Source organism: Acipenser ruthenus, chromosome 32 (genome assembly GCF_902713425.1).
Source record: "Acipenser ruthenus chromosome 32, fAciRut3.2 maternal haplotype, whole genome shotgun sequence".
Classification (NCBI taxonomy): domain Eukaryota; kingdom Metazoa; phylum Chordata; class Actinopteri; order Acipenseriformes; family Acipenseridae; genus Acipenser; species Acipenser ruthenus.
In genome coordinates, this window is record NC_081220.1 from 8412770 (window position 1) to 8425547 (window position 12778).

The 12778-nt window shown below is 38.9% G+C and overlaps 9 non-coding genes across 9 annotated transcripts; 8 read left to right on the forward strand and 1 right to left on the reverse strand.

Annotated features, from left to right (window-relative positions):
- Positions 1–1810: 1810 nt before the first annotated feature.
- On the forward strand, positions 1811–1883 carry trnaf-gaa (transfer RNA phenylalanine (anticodon GAA)). The gene has a single exon. It is a non-coding gene; the product is annotated as a tRNA-Phe (tRNA).
- A 628-nt stretch (positions 1884–2511) lies between these two features.
- trnaw-cca (transfer RNA tryptophan (anticodon CCA)) lies at positions 2512–2583 on the forward strand. The gene has a single exon. It is a non-coding gene; the product is annotated as a tRNA-Trp (tRNA).
- Positions 2584–3483: 900 nt separating this feature from the next.
- On the forward strand, positions 3484–3556 carry trnaf-gaa (transfer RNA phenylalanine (anticodon GAA)). Its single transcript has one exon. It is a non-coding gene; the product is annotated as a tRNA-Phe (tRNA).
- A 135-nt stretch (positions 3557–3691) lies between these two features.
- trnan-guu (transfer RNA asparagine (anticodon GUU)) lies at positions 3692–3765 on the reverse strand. Its single transcript has one exon. It is a non-coding gene; the product is annotated as a tRNA-Asn (tRNA).
- An 831-nt stretch (positions 3766–4596) lies between these two features.
- Positions 4597–4707, forward strand: trnal-caa (transfer RNA leucine (anticodon CAA)). Its single transcript has 2 exons — positions 4597–4634; positions 4662–4707. It is a non-coding gene; the product is annotated as a tRNA-Leu (tRNA).
- Positions 4708–7359: 2652 nt separating this feature from the next.
- On the forward strand, positions 7360–7431 carry trnaw-cca (transfer RNA tryptophan (anticodon CCA)). The gene has a single exon. It is a non-coding gene; the product is annotated as a tRNA-Trp (tRNA).
- Positions 7432–8350: 919 nt separating this feature from the next.
- On the forward strand, positions 8351–8423 carry trnaf-gaa (transfer RNA phenylalanine (anticodon GAA)). Its single transcript has one exon. It is a non-coding gene; the product is annotated as a tRNA-Phe (tRNA).
- A 623-nt stretch (positions 8424–9046) lies between these two features.
- On the forward strand, positions 9047–9119 carry trnak-cuu (transfer RNA lysine (anticodon CUU)). Its single transcript has one exon. It is a non-coding gene; the product is annotated as a tRNA-Lys (tRNA).
- A 2011-nt stretch (positions 9120–11130) lies between these two features.
- trnae-uuc (transfer RNA glutamic acid (anticodon UUC)) lies at positions 11131–11202 on the forward strand. The gene has a single exon. It is a non-coding gene; the product is annotated as a tRNA-Glu (tRNA).
- Positions 11203–12778: the final 1576 nt, after the last annotated feature.

Genomic DNA, 12778 nt, shown 5'->3' on the forward strand with positions numbered 1-12778 from the left:
GCAAGGAGTAACTTTACTTTGGTCTTTCAGAATCGCGCAGAGCTCTGCTGGAGCTTCAACGCGTTTGTTTCTCAGTAAATCATCTCATTGAAAAGCTCGACTTGTCTGTAGCTGCGACTGACGCGCTCCGCTCTGTGTGTGAAATTCAACACAGAAAAGGGATGCTTTCCTTTTCACGGAACTCCGTGCAGGTAATAAACAAACACAAAAATCACTAATTATTAGAAAACATTTCATCCCAGCCTAAATACTTTAAACAGCAGGAGACAGCGTGTTGTAAAATCATCACTGACTGCAGCCTCTTCTCCACACATGAACAAAACAAACCTCTCTATTTCCTGGACTGAAATGAAAGCGTCACCAGCAGAAGGCGGGTCTGGTTGGAGTCATCGCGTATTATTGGCTGTAGAAACACTCTATCCCCAGCATGTGAGTCTGATTGGCTGTAGAAACACTCTATCCCCAGCATGTGAGTCTGATTGGCTGTAGAAACACTCCATCCCCAGCATGTGAGTCTGATTGGCTGGCCTCCCTGTCGAGGCGGTTATGAAACTGGATGTCAGAGTTCGCCATGTTGGCTCTTTCAGCGCTGTGTTCAAGCGATGCATTCAGGCGCGTTAAGTAAGTGAGCCGCTCAGAAAGCACACGGAGCTGAATTGAAATGACTTAACGCTCTGCTACAGGAGAGCGCTGAGCGACTTTTAAAAATGGAGAATAATAATGATTTGCTTGTTAGTGTTTGTGAGGTGATGGTTGATGAAATGGCCCCGTGTGAAGTTACTGTCCCCTGCTGGACCTCGCTGAGTTCGGCGCTCTGTTTGGACTGAACCTCATATCTGTCTGTGTTTAATACCGACAATACCGACGTTAATAATGAACATTATGAATAATATTAATACTACAAGCCTAATAATAATACATTAATAAATATAAAACAGCTCTACATTTAAAAAGAAAAATGAAATTAAATGATACAAATTCGAAAACAACCATTTTCACATTATTGTCTACATGCATCATCTCAAATAATTACAATGTCATTTATCAGACCCTTCGGCGTTGTCTTTTGAAGAATTAAACCTGCCAGACCGAACGCAGGCTAACAGTCAATCAATCAATCAATCAATCAATTAATTAATTAATTGATCATATATATTTTCTATAGCGCCCGATATGCGCTTCACAAAATCTACTTCAAAACAAGAAAATATCTAATTGTAAGGCTGGTCGAACAAAATAAGTCTTCAGTGTAATTTTAAACAAAGAGCGCTTTCCACGATTTAAGATGCTTTCGAGAGACAGAATATTGGAATTGGCCGCCGAAACTGGGGGATAAAACTGCCTGTGATCAAAGTCATAACGTATTTGGGAGAAAAGAAAACGGATCATCTCTGATTTGCAACGTTTCCATGGTTCGGCCCGGCCACTGCCGTGTGACTGGTTAAAATGATGTTCAGTTTTTTTTTTTTCTGCTGCTTGGTAATTCAGTCCTGAGGCAGCTGTAGCAGAGTGGCGCAGCGGAAGCGTGATGGGCCCATAACCCAGAGGTCGATGGATCGAAACCATCCTCTGCTAGCTTGTTTTTCTTCTGTTAGCAAAGTAGTTTTTTTAAATATTAACTGAAGCAATTAATTAATATTACATATTGTAATCAAGGATGATATAATGCGCAAAGATACTTGTCTCATAAGAGCTGAAATAAATTATAGCGCTTTGATATTATGTTACTAACGGATTGTTTAGAAATGTACGTAATTATATTACAACTATTCTAAAAAATAATGTTATCTCGAAAAAGGAGGCTTGACAAGCCGAAATTGCTCAGCTGGGAGAGCGTTAGACTGAAGATCTAAAGGTCCCTGGTTCGATCCCGGGTTTCGGCAAACAACTAGGTATCTCCTAGTTCCATGCTCCCAGCCTCTTAGTTCCTCACCCTTTTTATACCTCAAAGCCCTTCTAATTCCAGGTGTGTACAGGTACCTGCAATTGTTTGGGGCGGGACCTGAGGTCCGTGTGCACAGTGCTTCTGATAAACAAAACAAAAAATACTTTAATTACGAACTCCGTTTCACCCGTGCACCAAACAGAACAGACAAATAATAATCAACACAGCAAAAACACAGTGCAAAGCAAACAGAAAATTATGAAAAGAAAAAAAACGATCTAAATAAAATATGCACACAATACTAATTAATACGTGCAGAAAATAAATAAATAAACACAGGCATATGATTCCCAGCCAATACAACTGTGTTTATGCCCACGTTTCAAATAATGAAATTTCTAAAAGTAAATCGTATTGTTTTATGTTTTCTTTACTTTTAAAGCTGAGAATCAAACACACTTCCGACATCTTCATAGCCCTGCTGGCTACGAACAAGTATTGAGTCGGCTGTTTCCCATGACCCTGGTGATACCCCGTGTTTTCCTAGTATCAGCGTCGGCATTACCATGTGTTTGGCATGCTTGCTGTACACTCTAGCATTGCATAACAAGCTGCCATTACAGCTGGACTTCGTGGCGCAACGGCAGCGCGTCTGACTCCAGATCAGAAGGTTGCGTGTTCAAATCACGTCGAGGTCAAAGCCGCCTTTGTTTTTATTCCGCACTATTTCATTTTTTAACGTGTTTGAATTTGACTGTTTCCGGACATTTATTTATACAATTTAGCCTATACAACATATTGGTTGTATAGCGATCAAACAGATATTTATTATATTGCGATTATTTTTATGTTTCATTTGATACAGCACAATAAACTAAAGTGAATCCGAAATTACTGTTGACCAGTCTTCATTGACACAGTTGGGTAATAAAGTCATATTAACACTTCCTTGCATGAGATAGTTAAAATGTGTGTAACCTTTCAGTAAGTATTTTAAATTCATTTGGGAAGGTTTAAGATTGTGAAGAAGTTTAAATATGCTGCGCATTTGCGCATTGGGAACTTTGCATAATGACGTTTTTATTAATGCCACTTTCTTACGGACAGTAGTCAGGGTGATGATACAAGACCAGAGCCAATAAACCTGTTATTTGCTTGTCCTTTCACTACCATATTCTATTGTGCTTGTTCAGAATACGCGTGAATCCTGAAAACATCTCGTTAATATTTAAACAAAGCCAGCAGTCACTTTATTGATCACCCTGTGGATTAACCGCTATTGGAATACAGATGATTGTGTTAAAGATGTTAATAGACTTTCTATGTACACGTTTTAGAGCTAAGCGTTTCTTGAGGCAGTTCAAGCGCGGCACTTTCAGGCAACCAGTTCCAGTGTTTGCCTTTTGGACTTACTCTGGAAGGAATACAAAAAAAAAAAAAAAAAGAGAACCGCATTTGGGAGAAAACTTAACAGTTTCGAAAAGCATTTGTAAAGGCATCGGATTCTATTATGGTGTTGCCGAGCTGTTGAACGTTTTTCATTACAGGTTTACTGGATTGCCAAAAAGAATGCTATCTCGAAACATCAGTCTTGTCAATCCGAAATAGCTCAGTTGGGAGAGCGTTAGACTGAAGATCTAAAGGTCCCTGGTTCGATCCCGGGTTTCGGCAAACAACAAGACGATATTGGTTTTGTATTATTTTGAACTAAAAAAACAGAGCGCATTCATTCTTCAGCGTAATTGGATGAAATAACAGCGTATCAGAGTGCCATTTTCTAATGTGATTAAGAAATGCAAAAAACATCGTCCCTGGGTGGGCTTGAACCACCAACCTTTCGGTTAACAGCCGAACGCGCTAACCGATTGCGCCACAGAGACCAACCTGTTAAGCAGCCAAAGCATACAGGAGTGATGAGCAAGGCGAGATGCTGCAGAACGTGATCGAGGGAGCAGAACTCATCAGAACTTGAGATAACATCTAAGAAGAAAGCAACACGGGGCAGGAAAGTCTATGTAATCGATTAAGGAAGCACAGCATATGTCGTTTTGTTAGATAACACCCTGGGAGACAACAGAGCAGTGTGTGTAAATAGCTACAATGGAAACCATATACTTACGACTTAATTTTGATACAGAACTGTGGTCATGTGTAATCTGTTTTCATTATGATAAGAAAACTACAGTTCAGTGGATTATATTTGGAATCTTTGGTTCTGTCATTCACTTTTTTCTCAAATAAGATGACAAATTAATAGCTCAGTTGGTTACAGTGAAAGACACCTCGAAAAGTCAGCCCGGCTAGCTCAGTCGGTAGAGCATGAGGCTCTTAATCTCAGGGTCGTGGGTTCGAGCCCCACGTTCGGCGTCCTTTTTAAATACAAATTGAAGATGTTTCTTCGAGACAACGGAGCAAAGTCTGATTCTGTTCACATTGTATACAGTATTGCAACAAAATTACTTATTGGTCATTGTCAAATAGCAATTGCTATTGTAAAAAGCATGCATCGTTTATAGCTATAACGAAATTGAAATAAATAATCTTACTTTTTTGGGTTGACTTCAATCCGTTTCTTTTTTTTAGAATTGTCTTAGCATCATTCATGGAGCATCAGTTGGTATGTGCGTAATAAACCCAATCGGGCCTTGATACGATCCCCTAGTGTGTGCTGAAATAAATAATGCGTTTTTCAACATTAACAAAAGCAGCTTGTCAGAATGGCCGAGTGGTCTAAGGCGCCAGACTCAAGGACTCTGTCTTTCTAAAGAATTGTGTGTTCTGGTCTCTGAATGGAGGCGTGGGTTCAAATCCCACTTCTGACAGTTGACTTTTACTTATTTTTAAAAATAATAAATTTCAGCACTCAATACCATTTTAATTTCCATTTTAAATCCGACTAATAAATAGTGTTCCTAACACAGATTGCATTTTTGTTGTAAACAGACAACTTGTTAACGTCACTGAAAAATATTTTGTGTCCAAACATGTTATTTAACTTGATTGTTTTAAAATTCCAAATAACATATTACTTTGAAAAACATCTCCGTCGACCACTGGATCGTGGTCTCAGGCTGGGATGTGGACCATTGAGAACAGTATAAACCATCTATTACTAGACGCAGCTTACAGGAGAAATGCCCTCGTTTAACATGCTAGGATGATCGACTTCGACATTCTCCAACTGCTGTTTACATTTTCTAACACGTTATGAGGAAGAACAATATTTTGGTGTCCAAACATGTGTTATTTAATTTGATTGTTTTAATATTCCAAATAACATATTACTTTGAAAAACATATATATTTTTTAATACAGTCCTATTTGAGTATTTAAAATATGGTTATATTCAAATGCCAGCAACGGTGTGTTAATTTAACGGAGCGCCTAACGCCGCTCGGAACGTTCGCATTTTTAAATCCTAACGGTCTCTCCTCAGCTGAGCGGAATGTTCACGAGCCGGTTGCCTAGCAGCGTCTCCCCCTCCTTCTCTGCCCGCCCTCTCGTCCTCTCTCGTTGTACCAGCTAGGAGTTCAAATTTAGCTTCGTTATATTAGCGCAACTCTTTACTAACTTTTACAAATTAGCTGCTTAGGGGCTTCGTGTTTTTAAGATGGTTCAGGTGCAGTCCGGACAGACTGACTGGAGCATCATTACAGTATAACGCACTGCGCTCAGCTTTGTGTGGCCGCTGATGATACACAAAATAATGAACGACTGTTTAAATAAATCACATGTATTGCTTTTTAATGCTAAATATGTATCTGGTATTCTAAGTATTATCAACAATTAATAATTCAGCTCTATTCATATTCAGAATGTAATACAGTATTAAAACTATCAAACTGACTGGAAACATGGAACACATTAATTGCGATCGATTCGATACCAATAGGATTACATAAGAGCTGTTGTGTATAGACAATGTCATAAACGCCGAAATGAACACGGACGGTCTTTATTAAGGGCTGACTCGTTTAGATGTTCGAGAGATCTAGGTGTACTGGACAAATCTACTGGATTTTTTCCAAATCGTAAGTGTACCGCCTGTGATAATACATTTAAAACTAAGAAAATGTACAAGCCATACAACGAAAAAAAAGAGTACAGTATCTTACAAGTGACTGTGCTTCAGCTCATATCATTAATGTGATTTCTTGTCCTAGCCATTTGCAATATGATGGTAAAACTACTAGACAGTTACAATTGCGCATTAATGAGCGAGCATAAAAGTTCAATTAGGAGAAAATATATTCATCCACCACTAGCTAGACATTTTGTAGATGCCAAACATTCCGTTTCAGATCTTTAATTCTGTGGCATACAAACATTTTCAAGATCGCAGTGGTGGTAATGTCACGGGTGACGAATGTGTTGATTATTATTTTATTCAGTGTTATCACTTATGATTTATGATTTTTGAATTTTAATTGGATTGGTTTTCCTTTTTTGCACAGTTTGTTTATTTGAATTATTGTTTTATTTTTGAGCATTAGATGCATTTTAATGTGTATTTGTTCACTTAACCATACGTCATCCACTCTCTGGTCCAGACCTCCTCTTAGGGCTCCTGTCCAGACGCCTGTTTGGGCAGCCCTCTCCATAGGGTGCTGCGCTTCAGCTGAAGTCCTCAGGAGAGATCCTGATATCCTGACATAAACCACGAACGCAAATGTTCTTGTCAGTACCTCTTTTCAAATGTCTTCAATCGCCAAATTCCGCAGTACTCCCAGAGTGAGTCTAAGAGAAAAAATAACAAAATGAAACTGACACTGTCCGTGCACAAAAAAAACCCCAACCACTCGCTGTCTAATCTCGTCCTCTTTATTTTCGTTTACTTCCCTCAGCTTCTCTCTCTTTCCTATTCCGGTATCTCCTCGTTCCATGCTCCCAGTCTCTTAGTTCCTCACCCTTTTTATACCTCAAAGCCCTTCTAATTCCAGGTGTGTACAGGTACCTGCAATTGTTTGGGGCGGGACCTGAGGTCCGTGTGCACAGTGCTTCTGATAAACAAAACAAAAAATACTTTATTTACGAACGCCGTTTCACCCGTGCACCAAACAAAACAGACAAATAATAATCAACACAGCAAAAACACAGTGCAAAGCAAACAGAAAATTATGAAAAGAAAAAAAAACGATCTAAATAGAATATTCACACAATACTAATTAATACGTGCAGAAAATAAATAAATAAACACAGGCATATGATTCCCAGCCAATATAACTGTGTTTATGCCCACGTTTCAAATAATGAAATTTCTAAAAGCAAATCGTATTGTTTTATGTTTTCTTTACTTTTAAAGCTGAGAATCAAACACACTTCCGACAACTTCATAGCCCTGCTTCATAGAGTCGGCTGTTTCCCATGACCCTGGTGATACCCCGTGTTTTCCTAGTATCAGCGTCGGCATTACCGTGCGTTTGGCATGCTTGCTGTACACTCTAGCATTGCATAACAAGCTACCATTACAGCTGGACTTCGTGGCGCAACGGCAGCGCGTCTGACTCCAGATCAGAAGGTTGCGTGTTCAAATCACGTCGAGGTCAAAGACGCCTTTGTTTTTATTCCGCACTATTTCATTTTTTAACGTGTTTGAATTTGACTGTTTCCGGACATTTATTTATACAATTTAGCCTATAAAACATATTGATTGAATAGCGATCAAACAGATATTTATTGTATTGCGATTCATTTTTATGTTTCATTTGATACAGCACAATAAACTAAAGTGAATCCGAAATTACTGTTGACCAGTCTTCATTGACACAGTTGGGTAATAAAGTCATATTAACACTTCCTTGCATGAGATAGTGAAAATGTGCGTAACCTTTCAGTAAGTATTTTAAATTCATTTGGGAAGGTTAAAGATTGTGAAGAAGTTTAAATATGCTGCGTATTTGCGCATTGGGAACTTTGCATAATGACGTTTTTATTAATGCCACTTTCTTACGGACAGTAGTCAGGGTGATGATACAAGACCAGAGCCAATAAACCTGTTATTTGCTTGTCCTTTCACTACCATATTCTATTGTGATTGTTCAGAATACGCGTGAATCCTGAAAACATCTCGTTAATATTTAAACAAAGCCAGCAGTCACTTTATTGATCACCCTGTGGATTAACCGCTATTGGAATACAGATGATTGTGTTAAAGATGTTAAAAGACTTTCTATGTACACGTTTTAGAGCTTAGCGTTTCTTGAGGCAGTTCAAGCGCGGCACTTTCAGGCAACCAGTTCCAGTGTTTGACTTTTGGACTTACTCTGGAAGGAATACAAAAAAAAAAAAAAAAAAAAAAAAAAACATTTGTTGAGAACCGCATTTGGGAGAAAACTTAACAGTTTCGAAAAGCATTTGTAAAGGCATCGGATTCTGTTATGGTGTTGCCGAGCTGTTGAACGTTTTTCATTACAGGTTTACTGGATTGCCAAAAAGAATGCTATCTCGAAACATCAGTCTTGTCACGCCGAAATAGCTCAGTTGGGAGAGCGTTAGACTGAAGATCTAAAGGTCCCTGGTTCGATCCCGGGTTTCGGCAAACAACAAGACGATGTTGGTTGTGTATTATTTTGAACTAAAAAAACAGAGCACATTTATTCTTCAGCGTAATTGGATGAAATAACAGCGTATCAGAGTGCCATTTTCTAATGTGATTAAGAAATGCAAAAAACATCGTCTCTGGGTGGGATTGAACCACCAACCTTTCGGTTAACAGCCGATCGCGCTAACCGATTGCGCCACAGAGACCACCCTGTTAAGCATCCAAAGCATACGGGACTGATGAGCAAGGCGAGATGCTGCAGAACGTGATCGAGGGAGCAGAAGTCATCAGAACCTGAGATCACATCTAAGAAGAAAGCAACATGGGGCAGGAAGGTCTATGTAATCAATTATGGCAGCACATCATATGTCGTTTTGTTAGATAACACCCTGGGAGACAACAGAGCAGTGTGTGTAAATAGCTACAATGGAAACCATATACTTACGACTTAATTTTGATACAGAACTGTGGTCATGTGTAATCTGTTTTCATTATGATAAGAAAGCTACAGTTCAGTGGATTATATTTGGAATCTTTGGTTCTGTCATTCACTTTTTTCTCAAATAAGATGACAAATTAATAGCTCAGTTGGTTACAGTGAAAGAAACCTCGAAAAGTCAGCCCGGCTAGCTCAGTCGGTAGAGCATGAGACTCTTAATCTCAGGGTCGTGGGTTCGAGCCCCACATTGGGCGTCCTTTTTAAATACAAATTGAAGATGTTTCTTCGAGACAACGGAGCAAAGTCTGATTCTGTTCACATTGTATACAGTAACAAAATTGCAACAAAATTACTTATTGGTCATTGTCATATAGCAATTGCTATTGTAAAAAGCATGCATCGTTTATAGCTATAACGATATTGAAATAAATAATCTTACTGTTTTGGGTTGGCTTCAATCCGTTTCTTTTTTTTTTTAGAATTGTCTTAACATCATTCATGGAGCATCAGTTGGTATGTGCGTAATAAACCCAATCGGGCCTTGATACGAGAACCCTAGTGTGTGCTGAAATAAATAATGCGTTTTTCTACAATAACAAACGTAGATTGTCAGAATGGCCAGTTGGTCTAAGACGCCAAACTCAAGGACATTGTCTTTCCAAAGAATTGTGTGTTCTGGTCCCTGAATGGAGGCGTGGGTTCAAATCCCACTTCTGACAGTTCACTTTTACTTATTTTTTAAAGGAATAAATGTGTTCATTTTACTATAAAAGATTGTTTAAAGGAAATCAACAGCTGATACCAAACTCTTGTCAGCACTCAATACCATTTTAATTTCCATTTTAAATCAGACTAAAATAGTGTTCCTAACACAGATTGCATTTTGTTGTAAACAGACTACTTGTTAACGTCACTGAAAAATATTTTGTGTCCAAACATGTGTTATTTAACTTGATTGTTTTAATATTCCAAATAACATATTACTTTGAAAAACATCTCCGTCTACCACTGGATCGTGGTCTCAGGCTGGGATGCGGACCATTGAGAACAGTATAAACGATCTATTACTAGACGCAGCTTACAGGAGAATTGCCCTCGTTTTAAATGCTAGGATGATCGACTTCGACATTCTCCAACTGCTGTTTACATTTTCTAACACGTTATGAGGACGAATACAAAGTTTGACACTTTCCTTGTAAGTGGGGGTAAGCACAAGTTATTTTCAGATGTAATGTCTTTATTTAAGCTCAATCTAGTCCTGCGTAGTGCAAATCACATTACTGTTTAAAGTGTTCTTAAATTGTTTTAACATTAGCAGTGATTCATTTGAAATTTGCTTAATGATTTAAACAACTGAACTTATTGTCAGCTCGGTGCTGAGAAGAAAACACTCCCACTCCTCCTGGTGGATACCGAGACCAATCCCTTCAAAACAGTTTCACTCTAGAAATGATCCTTGCAAATATAGTCTTATCTTTTATTGGCAGACCGTCACCCCCAGCTGGCAAGCTCTACTTCATATGATACAATGACTGGGTAACAACGAGGTGTTCCATTAACAATACAAAATAACTTGAGACAGCCAAGTCGTTAAAGCATACCTTAAGTTTGTCATGTGATACAAAATCAAGTTTTGGCATTTTTGCATTGTCTGCCTCGCCAAACAAGCTCGAGCCACAACACACTGCGCTGCTGCATCGGGACACAGAGGTGGATTTTAAAGCGACTGAATCAACGAGCTGAGACTACTTTTTGAAGAAATTGAAAACATGCCTCTCGTCGAAATATTTGCTATTTAATAAAAAAAAATGTTTTCAATTTGCAAAAGGCAGACATTAGGACAATCTGAATTGCTCATATCAAGCTGCGATGTAGCCCCAACGCATTATGGAGATAAATACAAAGTGTGACAATTCTTTGTAACAGAGACGCCCGCCCTACATGTGTATTTTAAAGCACAGTCTCCTAATTTGTAATATTCCCCAGACTGAAAAACTGCAGTGCGCCCTCCATCGTATGTCTTCCGAGAAGCACAAAGGGAGATTATTTATTTATTTATTTATTTATTTATTTATTTATTTATTTATTCATTTATTTATTTATTAGCAATTAAAGAGTTTGTGTTAATTGAGAATAAAAATAAATGGCTTGAAGTTTGCTTTCATTTGTAACGTGTTTATAATGAAATATCGGTTCTTGTGTTTTTACCAATCATTGTACTGTATACTAGCTACTGTTGCATGTCCATGATTTTGTTCCTCAGCTTCCCATATGGTCTAGCGGTTAGGATTCCTGGTTTTCACCCAGGCGGCCCGGGTTCGACTCCCGGTATGGGAACGTTCTTGTTATTGTCATTTTGTTACAGAACTGTGGTCATGTGTAATGTGTCTTCAATATGATAATAAAACTACAATTACTCGATATATATATATATATATATATATATATATATATATATATATATATATATATATATATATATACAGAATGATGCAAATGTATTTGACTCTATTCACATTCCCATCGCGTGGAACCATCGCAGTTTGTTTTTAAATTATATTAATCCCTGGTCAAGACAAAGTCTCTCTGGGGTGGGACGATCATTAGAATGCGGATGTAAGGTCTCCGGTCCCATCATAGAAGCAAGATAGTTTATTCACCAATAAATACCTACACATTTATTTATGTTTCTTTTGTTGGTAAATTAACACATTATTGCATTCTGTCATGTCACGCTGTGCACTCTAGGATTGCATCACAAGCACGCACTATGCCAGGACTTCGTGGCGCAATGGTAGCGCGTCTGACTCCAGATCAGAAGGTTGCATATTCAAATCACGTCGAGGTCAAAGCCGTCTTTATTTCTATTCCACTATATTTCATTTTTTAACGTGTTTGGATTTGAATGTCTCCGGACATTTATTTATACAATTTAGCCTACACAACATATTGATTATAAAGCGACAAACAAATTACTTCCTGGGGGGGGGGGGGGGGCAGTTCAGTTTCAATCAAGTTCCAGTCTCTCTGCCATTATCTTGCGCTGCTGTGTTTGTTCAGGTAAAAAGGGCGTGGCCAGAGCGGTATGGGCAATCCCGTTAGGTAGCTTGCATGTCAATCTCTCCTTCTTTTCTATTTATACACCCAGCACTGCTTCCGCCCTTCAACTGTGTTTGTTTTTGGTCTGTGTTTGTTTCTTTGTTGTTCGCTCCTTTCACTACAGGTCATTTCTCTGCTCAGCACTGGTAGACAGTATCAGCTATTTTCCTACCTGCTCAGGTGATTCTTTTCATCTTTCAGCTTTTGTATTTTTCAGCAGGAGCTCCATCGTTAGTCTTTTCTGCTCCCTCCAGTCTCCAGCGCAGCTACAGCGCCGTTCAAAGCGCAGCGTCATTCTCAGCTTGCTCTGCGTTCTCATCAGAAAGACTGTTCCGACGTCACCGCTGCACTGCAACTCTTTCACAAAGGCGCCTCACAGACCATGGTTACCATGGCAACGCCTCATCGAGTGACTACTGGGAGTGGTAAGTTGCCATGGCGACCAGGCAGCTTTAACAGGCAATGCAAGCCTGTGCCTCACTACTGCAATCTTCTGGCTCCTGCTGCTGCGCTTTTGCAACATGAGAGCTTCAACTCGCCGAATTATGACATCTAAATACTGCAGGCTCCTCTTCTAGACCTACGTTAACTTACTTATATCATCACTAACTGTTCTAAAGCAAACGTTTTATCCATAGACAAGGATTTTAATCGCAATAACCAAATATATGCTACCCTGCTTCACTGAAGCCAATAGTTTCAATTCCAATCGCAACCTCGAGATGGCAGCATAACACCACAAACGACATAATTTAAACTGATTTGCTATCGCTGCTAATCTCGCACACTCCAAACTTTCTATCAATTCCTGCAG